Here is a 23,000-nt window from a genome sequence, read left to right as displayed (position 1 = left end):
CATTACTCTGTAAATTATCTCTTTATTACTGGGTACCTTAATGCGTATTCGACTGCATATCTAAAAGAATTCGCTGGCCGAATTCCTTGGTTTGACGCATAGGAGGCGTATTACCCCATGCAATATAGGTCATACCCTTCATACGTTCGAGGTAGGTGATGTACCAATGTTCTCTATCTTGTGCCACCTCTGCCACTATATAATATGGGAATTTTGTACCCCTAAAATAAAGCCAAATGTTCCTGAATTCTACATCAAGCCTGAATATGCATATACCAGTACTCTGAAGGTTGTTGTAGAGAAATTGGAAATCATGAGTTGTTGTCATCTAATTATGTAGGCTATGTAGTCTGATAAGTTGTTTTATGTAGTGTGTCTTGGAAGCAATGTAAATATGTTGGTGCAATGATCTAAGTACATTAAAGTTTTTTAAGACTGTGATTTTCTGATTACCATATGTCATGAACTTGGTAAGCCTAAAATTGGTTTTATTATAATTGCAGAATCTATTTGGGAAACTGTATTGTTCTACTGTCCTGATGAAGGCGGATTAATATGCTCTCACCGCCGAAACGCGTCGACGCCTAAGGAGTGAATCTAGGAATATACACGAAGGGGGAAACCAAATTTGTTTTTCTATGAATGGTTTCTATCCTTATTTCTTGCACACTCCTTTTTAACTGAATGTTGTTGTTTTTATTGATTATCACACCGTCCTTATATGTTTCCCAAACTTCTGTTTTTACTTAATGTGATGTGTCTTTAATAAATTGTTTTTATAATTTGAAATTTTTTGAGAGTGTTTTCACACATAGTGGCTGCATCCTATTTATCTACATTGCTTCGTTGTTAACTGTCGCTTGTATGCTTGTGAGTACTTATGTACTGTTGCTATTTTACCCAAAGGGAATTTCTGTCTGACTAACGTCAATTGTGGTACCCTATCCCTTTGGTTTTGGGGTCCCTCTCTCTTTTATTAGAGGGTAGGAGGGTGAGACTGACGCTGGGGATGGTAGAATTCTATCTTGTAACCCTGAACAGTCTGCAACACCCATGAATCGTTTGAGATCAGACGCTAATTTTGTAGAAAGATTTGATCCTGCACCCCAATACAACTTCCGAAGCAGGTATCAACCTCCCCTGAAGTGTTGGAATCCTGATGTCCTCCTTGGCCTCCGCCGTATCTTCCCTTCTTATATTGACCTCTCCCTTTGCGAGAGGGGTAGAAGTTGGTCCTGTTATTCTAACCGGAATTCTGTCCTCCACCTCTTTGGGACTGGAATCCCCGTTGGGAATTCTGGTTTGAGCCTTGGCAGAACGACCGCCCCCTGTGTCGTCCGGCCCGAGCAAAAACTGGGCGAAAGGCTCTTCTAAGGGAAGCTTGAGCCTTATCCAGCCCACTGAAGGTAGCCACAAATTTGGTTAACTCCTTTAGGAAAGGCTGGCCAAACAACAAGTCTTGGGCCAACGGACCCGACTCGGACGAGGACATTTCTGCCAATTTGCGGTCCAATTTTAGAAGGCTGGAGCGACGCCGCTCGCAAGACATTGCGCAATTGGCATTACCCAATTGACATATAGCCCTCTGGGACCATTCAATCAACTCGTCAGGATCGACGAGAGTTGAGGACTCCTTGGCCTGAAACCCCAGGTCCAAGATTTTTTGTAAGAGGACCCAGTAAGTCCAACATTTTATCCTGGCAGGAACGCCATGCCCTGTCAGTACCTTTTTTGGGATCCCTAGCAGATTTCTTAAGGTACGTCACCATAGTGGGATCCACCTCCGGAGTGTCGGCCAACTTATCAACCAAGTCAGGACGTGGACACTCAGAACGGGGGCGTGCTCGGACATCCTTTTCAAATGGCTGAGGAATATGAGCCTGAACATATTCGGCCATGGCTGGGGACGGAAGCCAAGAGGAAGAATTTGGGTGAACGATATCAGATGGCTCAAACGTGAAGAGCTGAGCATGCGTTGGAGCATCAACATAGTGCTCCTTACGAGCCTTCTTTGAAGGAGGAGGTTCATCTTGGTCCGAAGACGAAGAAGAATGCGTCTTATCAGTATCAGTCTGTTGAACTTGTGACGTCAAAGCCCCATTGGAGGACCTGCCCGCAGAACGATCACTGGACAGAGCCCTCGCCAACCTCTGAAAATCAGACTTGTGGGGATTAACAGGAGACTTAGAGGATGAGGTACGACCTGAAGAAGAAGGCAACCAGCCTTGTTGTTGCACGTAGTTGGAAAGATGACGCTTCAAAGGAGCAATTGCGCAAACAAGGGCTTTATTGACGGACTGCTGAACCCCCTGGTCCAATGCCTCAACCAAGTCCTGCTCCATGGAGCCAGAGGCATCCTCATCCTAGAATTAATCATCGTCCTCATAATAACTCTCCATACCTACACCAAGTGTAAAATCAAGCGCCCACAGAGGGGATGAAAATAGAAATGACAAAAGCACAATGCAGGGGGAGTGACCAACCCCAAAGCAAGCCAAAACAGTACAGGTAGGAACCTGTGTAGCCAAGAAATAAATAGTGGAGGGAGGGCTTGCCTTTAAATAAATAAATAAACATGGCACTCTAGGCAGAGCCTATGAAAATTATACAGCCCAAAGCAATAGCAGAGGCTTTGGGCGTAATTTGGGGCTAAATATGCAGGCAGTGGGCTTTAGGCGAGTAAATGCGCTGTTTTCCGACTAATCTCCATGAGGGAACAGAGATATCAAAGAAAAAATTGCCGCCGCCCATGCGTGGAAATGGCCGCCCGCAAAATCAAACGTCGGAGCGCTCGCGCACAGCGCACAAGTCTCCAAGCCCCAGTCTCCCACTCCACAGGCCAAAAAAAGGAGCGGGCGCCCGATCCGGGGAGGTGAATCCAAGCTCCCAGCGACACAAGCAGTCAAAAATAAAAGCGCAGAAGGAACATCAAGCCTCAATCCTGAAACGGAGCAGTTCGACAAGGACAGAGTAACAAAGGCAATGCGCGAACAAAGCACTAAGCAAAGCGGCGACTGCAGGCAACGCTCAATACACAAACAAGGTACCAAAACAATCATTAAAGCAGTAATAAGAGAGATGCACTTAACGGGATGCGGAGCAGCAAAGAAAGAGGATGTAGTATTCTCTGGGTGACGTTTTATACTTGGTGTCTCTATGATCTGTCATGTGATACCCTGTGTTCATGGGTATTGTAGTTTTTTCTTTTATATACTGTTTTCTAATTGGCTGCGGAGCATTTCTATTAAAAGAAATGAGAAAGCATAATCGGAGCCTACTGTCCTGACATAGAATTCCTTTTGGAGATTCCCAAGGGCCAGAATTGGTAGACTAGTTCAAACAAAAAAGGTCACGAGGGACCAGGGGATGTGGCTCAAATCGTGTTCTGGTTGCAGCAGCTGGAAAAATGGGTACAAGAAAGCCAACGTATTCTGCTCTGGTTGACTCGTTATAAAGGACTTATTTTATAAAATTTAGGGATTTGACACCTTTACGTGTTTAGCTTAATTAGTTGTAAAACAAACAATGTTTACCCTGACCAAATGTCGAAGGGAGTTTTGTATCTCTTCATTTGAGTTGCATCCAAAGGTTCTGAAAGGTTCACGAGCTTGAAAAATTTTGCAATAGGCGTGTTCCCTTCTGACCTTGCAAAAGGTATTAACAGAAACGAAGACTCTCTTTCCATCATTTCAGTGTCTAGAAAAGGTATAACATAGTATCAAGCTGCTATAAATGAGAAAACGTGTGGAAGTCCACAGAACAACTTACTAGTAGAAAGTTTGCTTGCAAAACGAACGATTAATAGATGTATTCGACTATTGTCAAAATTGTGTTAATTTTGGTGGCAAACACACAGGGGTCATCCTTCCTTCAAGAACTGCTTTCAAAGTTTGTGAAGAGTGATACATTTTTCTAGTGAGCTTAACATTTGAAATAACGTGTTACCATTCATGGAAAGAGTTACAAATATTAATAATAATATCATTTATAAAGAGCATGGTTACACCAGCTGGTGTGTCCCCACGCTGAGACCACTCTTTCAGACAAAAAGGGGAAAGAAAAAGGAGGCAGCAGGAAGGGTCAGGCGGCACGTGAGAAAGGCTGGCAGGAGCGCAGAGCTGGAAAAGCTAGGGGGCAGATTTACAAGCCCCATGCGCCACATTTACGCCGCCTTGCGTGACGCAACAGCGGCGTAAACGTGGCGCATCCCTGGGAGGCATTTACAACGTGACGCATCCAGGGAGATGCGTCAAGTTATAAAGCCCGATTTACAAAAAGGGGGTGGTGATGAACAGAGTGTCTGAGTTAAACAGACCACTCTTACCCAGTCCAAAGATCAGGGCTTGATCCATCACCGTTATTTATCTCACTGCCCCATCCCAGCTCAGAACCTGGCTATATGCAAATCAGTCTGTCCCTGGCCCAGTGCATCATGGGAACAGGGCAGACTAAACTACCAAGCCAATTCTTCACCAGAAAGGAGACAAGCTACCGGGGACCGGTTTCTGGCATTTCAGCCTTCTTCGGCCCGGCTTGCTTGAATCCTGATGGAGCAGTGAGAAAGGGACTCATGTCTGAGTATACCCTGCCACACCTATAGTGGCCAAAAACGATTTACAAAAAGGGGGTGGTGATGAACAGAGTGTCTGAGTTAAACAGACCACTCTTACCCAGTCCAAAGATCAGGGCTTGATCCATCACCGTTATTTATCTCACTGCCCCATCCCAGCTCAGAACCTGGCTATATGCAAATCAGTCTGTCCCTGGCCCAGTGCATCATGGGAACAGGGCAGACTAAACTACCAAGCCAATTCTTCACCAGAAAGGAGACAAGCTACCGGGGACCGGTTTCTGGCATTTCAGCCTTCTTCGGCCCGGCTTGCTTGAATCCTGATGGAGCAGTGAGAAAGGGACTCATGTCTGAGTATACCCTGCCACACCTATAGTGGCCAAAAACGATTTACAAAAAGGGGGTGGTGATGAACAGAGTGTCTGAGTTAAACAGACCACTCTTACCCAGTCCAAAGATCAGGGCTTGATCCATCACCGTTATTTATCTCACTGCCCCATCCCAGCTCAGAACCTGGCTATATGCAAATCAGTCTGTCCCTGGCCCAGTGCATCATGGGAACAGGGCAGACTAAACTACTAAGCCAATTCTTCACCAGAAAGGAGACAAGCTACCGGGGACCGGTTTCTGGCATTTCAGCCTTCTTCGGCCCGGCTTGCTTGAATCCTGATGGAGCAGTGAGAAAGGGACTCATGTCTGAGTATACCCTGCCACACCTATAGTGGCCAAAAACGATTTACAAAAAGGGGGTGGTGATGAACAGAGTGTCTGAGTTAAACAGACCACTCTTACCCAGTCCAAAGATCAGGGCTTGATCCATCACCGTTATTTATCTCACTGCCCCATCCCAGCTCAGAACCTGGCTATATGCAAATCAGTCTGTCCCTGGCCCAGTGCATCATGGGAACAGGGCAGACTAAACTACCAAGCCAATTCTTCACCAGAAAGGAGACAAGCTACCGGGGACCGGTTTCTGGCATTTCAGCCTTCTTCGGCCCGGCTTGCTTGAATCCTGATGGAGCAGTGAGAAAGGGACTCATGTCTGAGTATACCCTGCCACACCTATAGTGGCCAAAAACGATTTACAAAAAGGGGGTGGTGATGAACAGAGTGTCTGAGTTAAACAGACCACTCTTACCCAGTCCAAAGATCAGGGCTTGATCCATCACCGTTATTTATCTCACTGCCCCATCCCAGCTCAGAACCTGGCTATATGCAAATCAGTCTGTCCCTGGCCCAGTGCATCATGGGAACAGGGCAGACTAAACTACCAAGCCAATTCTTCACCAGAAAGGAGACAAGCTACCGGGGACCGGTTTCTGGCATTTCAGCCTTCTTCGGCCCGGCTTGCTTGAATCCTGATGGAGCAGTGAGAAAGGGACTCATGTCTGAGTATACCCTGCCACACCTATAGTGGCCAAAAACGATTTACAAAAAGGGGGTGGTGATGAACAGAGTGTCTGAGTTAAACAGACCACTCTTACCCAGTCCAAAGATCAGGGCTTGATCCATCACCGTTATTTATCTCACTGCCCCATCCCAGCTCAGAACCTGGCTATATGCAAATCAGTCTGTCCCTGGCCCAGTGCATCATGGGAACAGGGCAGACTAAACTACCAAGCCAATTCTTCACCAGAAAGGAGACAAGCTACCGGGGACCGGTTTCTGGCATTTCAGCCTTCTTCGGCCCGGCTTGCTTGAATCCTGATGGAGCAGTGAGAAAGGGACTCATGTCTGAGTATACCCTGCCACACCTATAGTGGCCAAAAACGATTTACAAAAAGGGGGTGGTGATGAACAGAGTGTCTGAGTTAAACAGACCACTCTTACCCAGTCCAAAGATCAGGGCTTGATCCATCACCGTTATTTATCTCACTGCCCCATCCCAGCTCAGAACCTGGCTATATGCAAATCAGTCTGTCCCTGGCCCAGTGCATCATGGGAACAGGGCAGACTAAACTACCAAGCCAATTCTTCACCAGAAAGGAGACAAGCTACCGGGGACCGGTTTCTGGCATTTCAGCCTTCTTCGGCCCGGCTTGCTTGAATCCTGATGGAGCAGTGAGAAAGGGACTCATGTCTGAGTATACCCTGCCACACCTATAGTGGCCAAAAACGATTTACAAAAAGGGGGTGGTGATGAACAGAGTGTCTGAGTTAAACAGACCACTCTTACCCAGTCCAAAGATCAGGGCTTGATCCATCACCGTTATTTATCTCACTGCCCCATCCCAGCTCAGAACCTGGCTATATGCAAATCAGTCTGTCCCTGGCCCAGTGCATCATGGGAACAGGGCAGACTAAACTACCAAGCCAATTCTTCACCAGAAAGGAGACAAGCTACCGGGGACCGGTTTCTGGCATTTCAGCCTTCTTCGGCCCGGCTTGCTTGAATCCTGATGGAGCAGTGAGAAAGGGACTCATGTCTGAGTATACCCTGCCACACCTATAGTGGCCAAAAACGATTTACAAAAAGGGGGTGGTGATGAACAGAGTGTCTGAGTTAAACAGACCACTCTTACCCAGTCCAAAGATCAGGGCTTGATCCATCACCGTTATTTATCTCACTGCCCCATCCCAGCTCAGAACCTGGCTATATGCAAATCAGTCTGTCCCTGGCCCAGTGCATCATGGGAACAGGGCAGACTAAACTACCAAGCCAATTCTTCACCAGAAAGGAGACAAGCTACCGGGGACCGGTTTCTGGCATTTCAGCCTTCTTCGGCCCGGCTTGCTTGAATCCTGATGGAGCAGTGAGAAAGGGACTCATGTCTGAGTATACCCTGCCACACCTATAGTGGCCAAAAACGATTTACAAAAAGGGGGGTTTTGTAGTTTGGTTTGCCCTGTTCCCATCATGCACTGGGACAGGAACAGACTAATTTGCATACAGCCAGGTTCTGAAACTGGGATGGTGCAGTGAGCTAAAAAACGGTGTTGGATCTAGCCCTGATCTCTTGACTGGGTGAGAGCTTTCTGCTTAATTCAGAGACTCTGTCCCTCACCACCCCTTGTTGTAAATAATTTTGTCCACCCTAAGCGTGGAAGGGTATTCTCAGATGTGAGACCCTTGCTCATTGCACCATCAGGGTTCAAGCAAACCGGGCCGAAGACGGCTGTAATGCCAGAAACCGGTCCCCGGGAGCTTGTTTCCTTCCCAGTGTAAGAATTGGCTTTTGTAGTTTGGTTTGCCCTGTTCCCATCATGCACTGGGACAGGAACAGACTAATTTGCATACAGCCAGGTTCTGAAACTGGGATGGTGCAGTGAGCTAAAAAACGGTGTTGGATCTAGCCCTGATCTCTTGACTGGGTGAGAGCTTTCTGCTTAATTCAGAGACTCTGTCCCTCACCACCCCTTGTTTTAAGTTATAAAGCCCAGCGTCACAATGGGGGCGTTCCCACGCAGGGTGGGCGTTCCGGCGCCTGTGCGCCTCGCAAAAGTGCCTGTGTGAAATTTACAATGTTTCACGCAGGCACTTCCGCGACGATGCTACGTTAATTCCTTACGCCTGCTTGAAGCAGGCATAAGGACTGACGCAGCATGTTAAGTATTGGGCGGCCCTAAGCATTGCTGGAGTTGCGTTGCGCTTGCGACGCGACTCCAGCGATGCGCCGCCCTTACGTCACGAGATGCGTCACGCATCTGCCTACCCTTGCGCCACGTCGCACCGCATTGTAAATGCGGCGCATCTGCCGTGACGCAAGTATAGTTTTGCATGACGCATTTGTTCTGGCGCATCTCTGCAGAGATGGCCAGAACTCGTAAATATGCCCCTAGGTTCTTAACCTTCTCCGGCAAAGGTTCTCCGATGACTCCAAACGGAGAGACAAGGGCAGAGCATTCCAGTTTTTTGCTGCGGGGTAGCTAAAAGAGCGCAGCCCATTCGTGCTTTTTTTGACCTTGAGAATTTTAACCAGATAAATTCCATCTGAGTTGCTGTCCTGGATTATAAGGGACGAGGAGGTTCTGAAGGTAAGGCGGGCCTTTGCCCTGCAGGTTGCGGTGGCACAGGGCCTTAAAAAGAATCCTTTTATTTATAGGTAACCAATGTATGGAATCAACAGCCACATGCATCAAGCTAAAAACCGGTCGCAAACGGGCAGATTCTCAGAATCTGCCCCTTTGCGACTGGTATTTTTGCATTTCGGATGCATCATCCCAAATGCAAAAATCGCAATTTAAGGAATCTCTAAATTGAGATTCCTTAAATTGCGATTGCATTTAAGGAATCCCAAATTGAGATTCCTTAAATGCCATGCTTCAAAGTTAAAAAACTTAGTGATTCTGCTTATAGGAGTAGCAAATTACCATGAAGTTGAACTTCATGGTAATTTGCAAAAACTTTGAAAAATGCACTTTTGTGCATTTTTCAAAGTTTCATGTTGCGCACCACACGCCCTGCGCAACATATGTGCACAGATCAATTTCAGGGGTGCAACAGGGTGTCATTTTGACAACCTGGGACCCTTGAAATTGCATTCTTATTTTGCGATTCTCTAATTGAGATTCGCAAATTGAGAATGTCTTCCCATTCATTCCTATGGGCCTCAGGGCCCATAGGAATGAATGGGGAGGTATTCCTTAATTGTGATTCGCAAATTGCGAGTCGCAATTAAGGAATGTTTAGAAATTGCTATTTTTTAAGCGATTTCTACATACATAGGGTTTTGCGATTCCTTTTTGCGATTCCTTATTTTTCGCAAATAAGGAATCGCAAAAACATTTGTTGATGCATGCGCCCCCAAGAGCTTTAGTAGAGGAAACTTTCTTGGGTAGATTCAGAATTAAGCGAGCTGCTGCGTTCTGGATGCATTGTAACCTATGAAGACATTTTTTCATTGCTGTTAGATAGAGGACATTTACATAGTCCAATTGAGATGTTACAAGGGCGTGGACCAGAGTTTTCCTAGCGGAATGAGAGAGAATGTCCAGAGTCTTTCTTAGCATTTTCAAAAAAGAACTGTTGCAATGAAAGAAGGGACTAGTAAGGAGGGCCTGCTTGACAAAACTGATTCTCCCAATTACTGATGATGAAAGATGGTAATTGCTTAGCTATGAGAAAATACAATTTTAATACTCACAGTAATATATTTAAAAGAAAATCGCAGATAAAACTATATACATTTTATTGTATGTTCTTTACAATTGAAGATGAACAATATTATTAAGTGCAGCATGGTATATTGATGCATGAAATAACCTAAACCTGATACAGTGTCTTTTATGACCTAAAACAAGTGTTTGCAAGCATTTAAAAAAGTTGATATAAAAGATATGGCATGTGCTGCTCAATACCGTCGGATTGAAAGTTTAAAAAAAAAATTGTACCTTAGAGTATCGCAAACCCATCAGTGCAAGTGTGGCCCCATTCGTCACTTTTAGCCCAATTAGACCAATGTTAGGTCTGACATAGGTACAGCCTCTTTAATAATGCAAAAATATAAAATATATAAACATATGCAATACATAGATGGGCTTTCAGTCAGTTCTCTTCACCCAATGGGCTAATTAAGTGTCATTCACATTTAGCATATAGCATGGACTAGTGGGTCAGTCTACTATTGCATTTGAAGGGATGGCATTTAGCGTGATCACGTGCGCATTCTCCAAAATGTTGTGCGTTTCAGTGCCATCATTGGTGGGCCAAGCCCTACCATGGTTCACTTTATACGTTTTTTTCTTGGAAAGCATGCGACTATCACCTTTTTTTTTTTTACATTTACTATTCTAATTTATATTGAATATGCTTCCAAATAATTGTGCGATTTCAAAAGCGAGACCCTTTGGCTTTGCCAGTAGTTGTCTTTACTGTAATATCACCTTAGGGATTTTACAAAAGTCAAACATAAATAAAGGAAGCGCTACAGCTAAGAAGCAAGTAAACTCAAACGGGGCGTTATATTTTGTATTTACAATGTGACCAATGGTCCGTCTATTCATTTCCCACTTAATTTATTAATTTGTTAAACAGATGGTTGAAGAGCAATAACCCAAGTGTAATTTCACTATATTCTTCTTTTTATTTCGCTCGGCGTGTATTCAAACAGAAATGTTGTCTCTATAACCTAATTTATGGCATTGGTCATATAAAGTCTCACATGCCATAATTTTATGGACAAGGTCAGAATTACAGCACCTGTCTGCATGTCCAAGCCTCAGGTCATGTCAATGCTCAAAATGCACGTGTGCCTTGATGTGGCTTCACACACACAGACAGACACTTAGACATACATCACACATGTGCAGTCTGCACTTGTGTTTGCCCAGCCATGAGTGAAGATATGCACTCACCCACAGGAGGGAAACATCCATTAGTACGCAGACATTTCTTCGCGTAACATTACTACGCATGCATTAGTACGCATGCCATGTAACAACGCGTCACCTTTAGTACATGTCCTGTTACATGGCATGTGTACTAACAAGGCTTGCGTAGGGGGCGGGCGCCGCTTTTTGAGGTCGTCACGGCGGCCATTTGTTCCCAGGGTCTGCTGCTGCTGAGTACTTGTGTAGAGTTGTACTGTTTTAGGGTGGTGTCGTGCAGAGTAGTGTTTGGGAGTAGGGACTGTTGTGTAGGTGTAGTGTAGAGTAGTGTATTTGGGTGTAGGGTAGTGTAGGGGGTCATGAAGGTAGTGTTATGGGGTTAGTGTAGTGTAGGGTCGTTTTTTAGGGTTTAGGGTAGTGTTGGGATGTCCTGCACGGTAGTGCTTCAATGTAGGGACAGGACTGGGGTAGGGGCAGGGTCTTACTGGGGGTAGTGTTTAGGGTTTAGGGTTTAGGGTAGTGTTGTGGGGTTAGTGTAGTGTAGTGTCTGGGGTTGTGCAGAGTAGTGTAGTGTAGGGGGTCATGAAGGGTAGTGTTTCGGAGTAGGGACAGGACTGGGGGCAGGGTCATGCTGGGGGTAGTGTTTTAGGGTTTAGGGTTGCATTGTGGGGTTAGTGTAGTGTTGGATTTAAGGGTTTCGGGTAGTGTTGTGGGGTTAGTGTAGTGTAGGTTTTAGGGTAGTGTTGGGGTTTGTGCAGGGAAGTGTTTGGGGGAAGGGACAGGACTGGGGCTAGGGTTGTGTTGGGGGTAGTGTTTTAGGGTTTAGGGTAGTGTTAGCGCAGTGTAGTTTACTGTTTTAGTGTTTAGTGTCGGGGCGTGATGGGTAGTGAATGAGTGTAAGGAGCGGAGTAGGGGAATGTTTATGTTAGTGCAGGGGGTAGTGATTTAGGGTTTAGAGTATGTAGTGGTGTTTAAATAGTGTAGGGTAGTGTAGTGTTTTAGATGTGTAGGGTAGTGTATTTCTATAGTGTTGTGTTTTACACTTTTAAAAAAAAGAATGACATGTTATTCCGCATACCATTTTTATTACTAGGCAAGCTTTTACTTAGCATACATTAACACTTTCAAAGTAATTGTATGCGAAGTAAAAACTTGCGTCGTAACGGTTATTGCTAAGTAATAACCACGTAGTAATAGCATGCAAAGTAATGGCATGTGAAATAACATCATATATTCCCCACAGGATGTTGAGATGATGTGGTCTATGGGTGGAGAGAGTATACAGCTGTGAGGGCACCCTCAGGAAGAGTTTTAGGCAACTAACCACAATCATTTTGTTGATCACAATCTGGCTCATTGGGCAAAAAGTCAGGTTTCTTATAAGAACTGCAAACTACCTATAAATCATGGGCACAGGTAGAACCTGTGATGTTCATAACCTATTGGACAACACTTTAGCCTTGTTATTCTTGTATGTTTACAGCGACCCCAGGATTAGCCAAAATATTTCGTTATGTAAATGTAGAGGTACTTGCATAGCGCACAACTACCTGGAGGCATCTCGGCGCTTGTACGAATACCGCTGAGGAACCCTTCCTGGCCTTGCCCTGTGAAGTGCCCACTCCTGGGCACCCCCAAGGTGAAGTCAGGCATCCTAGCATTGTTGGGGCTGTTGTGGAGATTAAGCAAGCTATTGCCCAGAGTTGCACAGTGGGACCCATCATTAGAATAGGCACCGAGGCGAGAATGAACAGGTCCGAGGAAATTGAGCCCAAGACCCGCCGAGGCGGGAATTGAACCCTGGTCCCGGGCCAGACTTCTGCATTAGGGTCTGCCGCTCTAACCATTGAGCCACACTTCTCCACTGGCTGGCTGCTAACACCTTTATCTCTCTGGAATCGCAAATGTCATCAATTCTTCAAAAAAGTGCTAAAAGAAATACAGAAAAAATTAGGTTTTTAGGCCATCTCGATTCAAAAATTGTTTTTCACAGGATTTTCATGTTTTGTTATTATCTGGATGGGTGGTACATCAGGGACTTGCAATTTCATGGATGGCTTTATTGTTCCATTTGAATGCCAATTAGGGTTCGGTGATGGGTATCACAAATCCTTTTGTTAGACTGCAGATACGACATGACATGCAACTTGCAATTAATAGCTTTGGATGCTTTTTGTTGAATTTACTTTACTGGCACGAAGGCTTGTTAGTTTCTTATTGGCTTTTTATTAAGGAACTGTGTGCTATTTGAATGCCTTTCATAAAACCACACTGCTATTAAACAATTGACCTTGTACATTGTTTTTTTTTCTGTCATTATAACATGCTGGATTTACAACTTTTCTTGTTCCCAAAGTTAAGACATGCATAAATATGTTTTTTTTTAAAACAAGTAACAAAATATATTAACCCTTTATCAAAAGCGTCAACTATGCAATCATTTGCAATGCATGACTTTTACGATCATCACTTACACACTGCAATGTTCATCTTCTAATTCGTATTCATAGCAATGTTAATTGTGGTTACAGCTGTCCGAATCGGTCATCGTAATCGCTCATTCGGAAACTGTATCCATTAGAGCTGTACGATTCAGCTCCAAACGACTGGTATCCCTTTTGGAACCGATTCGGACAGCCTGAAGGGTTTCCTTTGACCGTAATTGGTTGTTCAGAAATGTGTCAAAATCAGTTCGAAACATAGGTTCCGAATCGGATTAGCCGAATCCGAATCCCGTTCAGAGCCTTTCCAGACAGAATAATTGACCCCAAAGCATGATCTTACAACCATAACTATGACCTAACTAAAACTCCACTGGTATGTGGCCGAAAAGCCTTGCACCCAACTCCAATGAGGGGTACCCAATCTCCCAATCACCCAACATTGCATGGCCAGCCAAAGGGAGCACTTATCACAATATAAAAGGGGTGTCATTTTAAATAATGTAGGTCTACTGGCAAAAAACAAACTACTCTCTCTCCTGTGGATGGAATCCCTGCGACAGCAATACTTTGGGCTCTGGAGGATGGGGTCCCTGGGCCAAAAGTTGGCTTGGGGAGGTGGGCCCACACATGCCTTCTCTACATCATTATTATAAAAAATATAGATGTGTCAGCCCCCGGTCCCTGGCCCAGCCTGGTGGTATTAAAAGCAAAATGTTGCAACCACATTTTTCTTTATTTTGGCAGCCAGTTCCCATGAGGCGCGCAACAAATTAAAAAATATTTAAAAAAATTCAGACTGGGGAGGGTCCCCCTCCAAAAAGATAGTCAGGGTATCCCTCCCCACCCCCTTATGCCCTTTTTCTAACACCGTTTCAGGACAGGGGAACAAGTCCTCGAGTACTGTAGTGGCTGAACAACATTTCTTTTCATGTCTTAGCCAGGCAGTATGTATGTATGTATGTATTTGAGCTTGTAAAGCGCACTGCTACCCGTAGGTTTCCTGGCGCTGTATAACGCCAGGGCCGGCTCTAGGCTCATGGTGGCCCTGGGCAAGGAGCGTAGGTAGGGGGCCCGGAAGAGGTAGTCCGGGCGGGGCGGAGCGCGCAGGCCAGTAAAGAGGGGAGGGGGTCAGGGTGTTTAGTAGTGGAACAGAGCCGGAGGCCGCCAAATCCTTGCCAGGGGCCGCCACACAAATATGTATCCATCCTCAGAGGATTAATATATTAAGGATATATATTGGCGTGGTGGCCCCTGGGGTTTGGTGGCCCTGTGCAGGTGCACAGCTTGCACATGCCTAGAGCCGGCCCTGATAACGCTGGGGAACCCATCCTGGCTTTCCCTGTGAGATGGTCCCTATTGGGCACCCCAAGGTGAAGCCAGGCATCCCCGGTGTTGATGGGGGCGTTTGTGGAGATTAAGCAAGCTATTGCCCAGAGTTGCTGAGTGGGAGCCATGATTAGAGTGGCACCGAAGGCGAGATTTATCGAGCCCCCTGACATTGGCCCAACACCCTGCTGCGTCGGGAATTAAACCGTGGTCCTGGGCCGACCTCTGCTTCTGGGTCTGCCGCCTCTAACCAGTGAGCCACACTACTCCACACAAGTCAGTCAGAGCGCTCGCTTTGAATAAAGCACCATCAGCCAATGAGAAAGCTTGGGTTTTTGAATTTCAGCCCAATAGTCCATACATTTATCAACTGTGAACCTTAATTTCTCAAAAACTATTAAACAAATTCACATCAAATCACAAAAGACACGCTTTCTGACTCCTACTTTATTATTCCTCAATTATGGATGAATTGTATAATTACCCTAGTCTACCGTGGTGCACTGTAAAGCATACTGACACCTTTGGTGTTCTATAAACAGAAAAAAGTAGAATATATGAAGACAGCATGCAGAGGGGACAACGAGAAATATTAAGGATTGTGTATGCCAAAAAGCTCTCAATAACCAATGTGCATTAGTCAAGACAGAAAGCGGTAAGAACGTTTTTGAAGAATGCAAATTATTGAAATAGTGAATTTTCCAAGGTTAGAAGCTGAAACTGGCAGTATGCGACTACAAGTATTTTCTGAGCGAGGGGCGAGTGACTATGATTAGTGAGTGTAGTAGAATTAGTGCAGCTAATAATTCTATAAATGCAAGCATAATTTGTCCCAAAGTTCCTTCCAATGTGTAGCAGTTTTGGATTACCAGTTGTCCTGTTATCACATCAACTTGTGAAGCATAGCAATGCCCTCCAAGAATGGAATGAGAGTTTGGATTTTCCAAACTGCACATATGGTTGGGATACCCGACACCCCCTCTCAACACAATCCCCAAGAATGGGAAGACGGAAACGGTTCTGAACTTTTGGAAGGCGGGAGGGAGTTACCCTCCCGGCCGTATTTATTAAAAATATGAAACAAAATTAAAACATTAAAATAACAGTTTCATATCAGGTACAATTTCATTTGCACATTACGATGTTCTTGGCTAACCTTAACACATCTCTAATACAAAGGTTCTCCTAGCCGATACTAACATCCTGTAAATGCATTTCTCAAAATTGAAATTGTACATCCTAACATTACGGGCCAACGGCAAGGTCGTAACCGGTGTCAGATCCCTAATACCAGAACTCCCCCCTCACCTGTGAGGGGCGGACGCACAGAGGACTGTACCTCTGTGCCAACTTCCGATTTCCCTTGTCTTAACGGGGGCCCCTGTTTACTCGACGCCATCTTAGTGGTCGTCCGAGGACTCGTGTGAGGTGTCTAGAAGGTAGCGTAGACCCCCCTCCCACCCCACACTGCTCACCACATCTGCCGTCGCAGATGTCCTGGCCCTGGGAAATTCCCAGGAGGGGCCCATAGCCCCTCCTCCCCAGGGAGGGGCCTTGACCGCCTTCCCTTTCGGCGTCCCCATCCTTAGAAGGGGACCGCCTCCCCGTTTGAGGGGCCAATGGCCGCCTCCCCCCGGGCGCTCCCATCCATAATGGGTGACGCCCCACCTCTAGGGATCTTCCAATTACTGCTCACCGATCATGACCTTACCGCCCGACCAAAATAAATACGACATTTTAAACTAAGAGAGAAAAAAACAGACAATTATACTGAGCAATTCAAAGTATAACTTCCACTAAGCATTACATTCAACTCCGCTGCAATTACTTGTCGAAATATATGCTGAAAGATCAACTACTTTATTACATATCGAATTCTTCAACTTTATTCACAACAACCTGTAAAAGAAACAGTATCATGTCACTCGACTTTATTCAACACAAATCGCTGTCATCAGGGGCTGGTGGGTGGGTCAAAATTGGCTCTTCGTTCCGTCTCGAGCTCACGTGCAACGGGGAGGTGCAGCTTCAGAGCACAGGAACAAGAGGATGCTTCCTTGGCTTGTTGCTCCTTTTATCCTTCTTCGGGCGGGCGTGTACCCTCCTCCAATCCGCCTACGGGGCGTGGCCAACGGTGTAGGTGTCTAGGACAGCCCCCTCTTGGGCGGGAAAAGGCGCGCCCCGGCTACGCCGCTTCGGGCATACCAGCCGAGACTCGCCTCCCGCCCAAAATGGCTTCCCGGGGGGATCGGGGTACTCCACCATACGTTCGGGGGGACCAAGCAGTCGCCCCTTTCCATATGGTTGGGATACCCGACACCCCCTCTCAACACAATCCCCAAGAATGGGAAGACGGAAACGGTTCTGAACTTTTGGAAGGCGGGAGGGAGTTACCCTCCCGGCCGTATTTATTAAAAATATGAAACAAAATTAAAACATTAAAATAACAGTTTCATATCAGGTACAATTTCATTTACACATTTTTATATTCTTGGCTAACCTTAACACATCTCTAATACAAAGGTTCTCCTAGCCGATACTAACATCCTGTAAATGCATTTCTCAAAATTGAAATTGTACATCCTAACATTACGGGCCAACGGCAAGGTCGTAACCGGTGTCAGATCCCTAATACCAGAACTCCCCCCTCACCTGTGAGGGGCGGACGCACAGAGGACTGTACCTCTGTGCCAACTTCCGATTTCCCTTGTCTTAACGGGGGCCCCTGTTTACTCGACGCCATCTTAGTGGTCGTCCGAGGACTCGTGTGAGGTGTCTAGAAGGTAGCGTAGACCCCCCTCCCACCCCACACTGCTCACCACATCTGCCGTCGCAGATGTCCTGGCCCCGGGAAATTCCCAGGAGGGGCCCATAGCCCCTCCTCCCCAGGGAGGGGCCTTGACCGCCTTCCCTTTCGGCGTCCCCATCCTTAGAAGGGGACCGCCTCCCCGTTTGAGGGGCCAATGGCCACCTCCCCCCGGGCGCTCCCATCCATAATGGGTGACGCCCCACCTCTAGGGATCTTCCAATTACTGCTCACCGATCATGACCTTACCGCCACAGGCCGGATAGTTGACCGGCTATCCGGACCCCCCCAAAACTCCTACTTAAAGGTCATGGCTGCACAAACTTATTAACCATGCTACGAAGTCTCCTATGAGTAAAGCATTCCCCTCCCGGGACAAATGAACCCCATCCTCCAGGTACATATGGTCCCCCCTGATACATCCGTGAGGAATAGAATGCAATGTACATGTCCGTAACAACCTAGCAAGTTTATTATTCACTTTCTTTACCGACTGGTTTAAAGCTGGCACAGACATAGCCCCCCGCCAAACCTTCCGTGGAATCATGTGGGACCATGCAATCGTGCACCCCGGAACCCTTCTCGCCAACCAACTTACTGTGGATAAAATCAATTCGAGAAGTACTCGCCGACCCGTGGTCACCAAATCATTGCCCCCAAGATGCACTATGACTACAGACGGCGGTGACCTTGTCCGCCCTAACAGACCTTCCATAAAATTTTGAAACTGGTCAATACAGAGCCCGCCCCTTCCGTAGAAAGTCACCCTGTACCCGTATTCCCCAGCCACGTGAATCATGTCACCTGCTTTGAATACTTCTGCGGCACGCCTCACGTATGAGTGGCCAACGACCCACACCACTCTTCTCTCAGCCGGTGATCTTTGACCGCTGGTCCCCAGGTGTCGGGTCAACTGCACAGTCCGCCCCGCAAAGCCTGCTCGCGAAACTGAAAAACCAAACAAAAACAAGAAGCGTGAGTGCATGACATTAGCTTCACAACATGTGCAACCGCACATACCTCTTATAACAATTCGAGGACCAACGCCCCAACTGTTTCACTTTATCCACACTCAAACCCCTGGCTGTAGCTTCTGTAGCAGCACCTATCCGGAATGAGTGGGTTCCAAAATCGCCCGGGTTCAAGCCCGCTGCCGCGATTGCCATTGTCAACACCCGCTGAAACTGAAACCTGGTCAGTGGGGTGGCGTCAGTATGTCTCAGCAAGCTCCTCCCCCATGATGCCGACCTCTGCGCTAAATACTCCTCCACGCATTTAACCGGGCACATGGGAGACCCAGGAATCCGCTGGACTATCACACTGTCCCCGATCGCTCCCTGATCGCTGTTGGATCTAGCAATTGAGACTACCATTGTCTCCCCCTTAATTTGAATGTGATCTCGACACAGACCTCCCCCCGTATCCTGCTTGTTCCCCGCTACCAATTCGCTTACCCGCATAGCCCCATGGAATGCTAATGCAAAAGCGGCCCGGAACAGCACTGTCTCTGATTGAGATGAACATGTCGCAGGAAGTACGGACATTAATAGGGACAACCTTTCCAAACCTATCGGGTGCCTCTCATCCACTCTGCGACCCTCAAGGCGTTGCCACCCACGCAGCGCCTTCTGTACCAGAAAGGACGCTGTGGGGTCCTGAATGCCATGAGCCCGTGCCATGAAAGAAATGGCGGCCTGGTGCCTATTGGCCGTAGCCACTGATCTGCCCGCTTGATGTAAAGATACCAGAAATTTCAGGACATACTCTTCCTGCCCCCAGTGCTCCCCCCTAGCTGAACCCAAAAAGGACCAATAAGAACGGAACGCCCCTTCATATGCCTTCCTTGTCCTGGGTGCTAGACTCTCTCCCACGAGGTTTTGTAATCCGGGGCACCGAGAGACCAGAGAGCTTCGGGAAATGGTGCCGCCACCGAGTCCGCTGAGGGCAGAAAACCCCGGAAGGCCTGCATATGGGAACGAGAGAGCGCATCAGCTGCCTGGTTTAGTACCCCTGGCACGTGTCTTGCCCTAAAGTGGACGTTTAGTCTCATACATAGCAGGACAATTTCCTTCAGTAATCGCAAAATCCATTTGCAGCGTGCTGCCTGACTATTGATACACTCAACCACGGCCATATTATCAGACCAGAATACCACAGAGCGATCACGAAACCCCTCCGGCCAAGTTTCCAAGGCCACCAGAATGGGGAAGAGTTCCAGAAACCCAATGTTACCAGTGAGTCCATTATTGTGCCACCAATCAGGCCAGGTTCGTGCCGACCATTGATTGCCGAATATCGCACCAAAACCTACACTCCCCGCCGAGTCGGTCCACAACCCCAGTTCTTCCGAAGAAACAGGTGGTTCGGTCCACAAAACTCGACCGTTGAAATCCGCCAGAAATGCCAGCCATATAAGCATATCCTGGCGAACCTCAGTTGACAGTCTCGTGCGGTGATGCCCTTCCCTGAGGCCCACCATGGCTTGTGCGATAGAACGGGAAAAGGGGCGAGCCATCGGTATTACTCTCAGGGCAAAGTTAAGCTGACCCACAGCCTGTTGTAACTGATGAAGAGTTACTTTCCTTTCGCCGAGACAAGTTTTTAGCGATGCCCTGAACTTCATCACCTTCTCTCTGGGCAAGCAGAAGCACCCCTCTACAGAATCGAGCTCAATTCCAAGAAACTCGAGTGTAGTGGATGGCCCTACCGTCTTACCGGGTGCCAGCGGCACGCCAAACTCCTCCATCAGATTACAGAACTCCCTCAAGGCCTGTGCACATTCGGTGTCCCCGGCTGCCCCCAGAAAGAGAAAATCATCAAGATAATGCATAACATGTGTAAAGCCCGTGGCTCTTGTGAACGCCCATTGCAAAAAACTACTGAATTTCTCAAAATACGCACAAGAGATGGAACAACCCATTGGCATACATTTGTCGATGTAATAGCGTCCCTGAAAGATAAAACCTAGGAGACGCTGATCATCTGGGTGTACCGGGAGCAATCGGAACGCTGACTCGATGTCTGATTTAGCCATCAGCGCTCCGGGCCCCAGGCGATTCAAAATGGCGACGGCCTCATCAAAGGATGCGTACCGCACCGAACAGACTCCTGGGTCAATCGCATCGTTCACCGAAAGGCCCCTAGGAGCTGACAAATTATGTATTGACCTGAACTCCCCTGGGTCCTTTTTGGGGACCACTCCCAAAGGTGAACAAACAAAATTGCAAACCGGTGGTATGTCATATGGCCCAGCAACCCGACCTCGGGCCACTTCCTTCCCAATCTTTGCCTGTACCACCGCCGTATTCTGTTGAACCGATAGTTGGTTCTTACATTGTGCTTCCCCCCGAAAATCCCCCGCCGGGATGCGGAAACCATATGAGAAACCGTCTCGCAACACCCCGGCGGAGATATGATCAGGGTATTCGTTCAGCCAAGGGATCAGTGCCATGATATCAACCGGGGTAGGTAATGACGCCCCCTGATCTATTTTAGACCTGTTTGGCGCCTCCTCTTCCTCCCGTATCACCAGTTTTGGCTCTGCAAATACTCTCGGGGTGCGAGGACTGTCCACACCCTGCACACTCATGCCTGAACCTGCAAGAACCTTGAGGCCTGGAACACTTGCCTCTGTTAAAGCTCCAGCAGACCCCTTTCTTACCCGAGTTACCATTGTTCTTTGTGTTCTGATCACTGCTTGTCCCCGCCCGAAAGGGCGCCCCCAAAGGATGGCGGGAAGGCTCAACCCCGTTTCCGCCTAAAGATGGCGACCTCGTTGTGCTCGACCTCTCAATTTTTTGCCAGGAAATGGAGTCGAAACAATACCACGTCAGGGATGAGTCGTGCTCCTTGGACTTACGGAATATGCTATCATAACAACACCATTGACTGCCCCCGTATGTCTCATAAAATTCCATAATACGTGTCTGATGAACGGCTAATTCAACCAATAATTCGGGCCTACGTTTCCCCATAATTGCAGTGAACATTCCAAACGCTCTGGCCCAATTGGCGATTGTTTCATCTACTCTGAAACCCGCCATCTTTGCGCGCCATACACTAGGATGCAAAAACTCTTTCTGGTTTTTTACATGCTCAATCTCATAGTGATCGGTCAACAAGGAAAACATGTTCACATATTTATCCGCCCAAATCCTCTCTTTCACATCAATTGGGATATGTTGAACGACTTTCTCCCTCCTTGAGGGTACCGATCCCTCCCCCGCCATTGGCAATGGCTGCTTACCTGGCCCGGTAGCTGTGACCGTTGTCGCTGCCGACCCAACACCCGATACTGGTTGTTCCACGGGAGCCTGCGGGGAAACAAGAGGACAGGGTGCCTTCACGGCATCTTTCGATTGCCGCAACTGCTTCATTATCGACCTGGCTTCCTCAGCCGTGGCCCCCTCATTCTCTCTGCCCAACCATGCCGCCAACTGGGCAGCCAGCTCAGGAGGCATATCTTCCTCGTTCACAGGAGTGACCACCACCGGGATCGGTTGTCCCGCGTTCGGGACCGGAACTGGGGCCTCGATCGTTGTGACCGGGTTCGCTGGAGGTGATTCGGGAACCGGGGCCTCCCCACCCGATGCCCCCTTCTTGGCCCTTCTACCTCTCCCGTTAGGGACCACTCCCGGCAATGCTGGTCCGACGACTCTCTTTGGTCCACCCGCACCATTCATTGCCGCCATCTGCTTCTTCATATCCGTCATATCCTTTATCAGCATACGAAGCATCTGGTCGGTTCCGACCCTCTTTCCGACCTTCTTGCCAGGCATCGTCCACAGATACTCCTCGAGGTCTTAGGTCAGGAAGCTTCGAACTCGCTGAAAGAAGAAACACAAAATTAAATCCTCAAAATTGGCTCTTCGTTCCGTCTCGAGCTCACGTGCAACGGGGAGGTGCAGCTTCAGAGCACAGGAACAAGAGGATGCTTCCTTGGCTTGTTGCTCCTTTTATCCTTCTTCGGGCGGGCGTGTACCCTCCTCCAATCCGCCTACGGGGCGTGGCCAACGGTGTAGGTGTCTAGGACAGCCCCCTCTTGGGCGGGAAAAGGCGCGCCCCGGCTACGCCGCTTCGGGCATACCAGCCGAGACTCGCCTCCCGCCCAAAATGGCTTCCCGGGGGGATCGGGGTACTCCACCATACGTTCGGGGGGACCGAGCGGTCGCCCCTTTCCATTTTCTTTTCTTGCAACAATGCTGTTAATTGGCTCAAATACCTTGTTGGAGTATATCCAGAAAGAGCCATATTCAAGAGGTCTGTAAACTCACAAATGACATGGACACATTTCTATTTCATTTTATGTAGAGGGTTGAGGTGGAACGGATGGATGGTGTGTCACAGTGTTTTTTCTGCATCGAATTAAGATGAATGTCGGGTAGACAACATACAGAAGACATTTAGGTGAGGACACACATTCATGTGCTGGCCCCTGCGTTGTCAGTGCTCACTAGTACCGTGTGCTGAGTGGTGCACTTAGACTAAGCCCAACTGATTTCTATGCACAGAGCCTCTTGAGAAGTTACTGCAAGTATGTTAACCAAGGCCATTTTGGGCATGCCCAAGCTCTGAAAGGCCACACCCA

This window comes from Lissotriton vulgaris, chromosome 5 (genome assembly GCF_964263255.1).
Source record: "Lissotriton vulgaris chromosome 5, aLisVul1.2, whole genome shotgun sequence".
Taxonomy (NCBI): Eukaryota; Metazoa; Chordata; class Amphibia; order Caudata; family Salamandridae; genus Lissotriton; species Lissotriton vulgaris.
Note: the sequence above shows the minus strand (reverse complement) of the source record.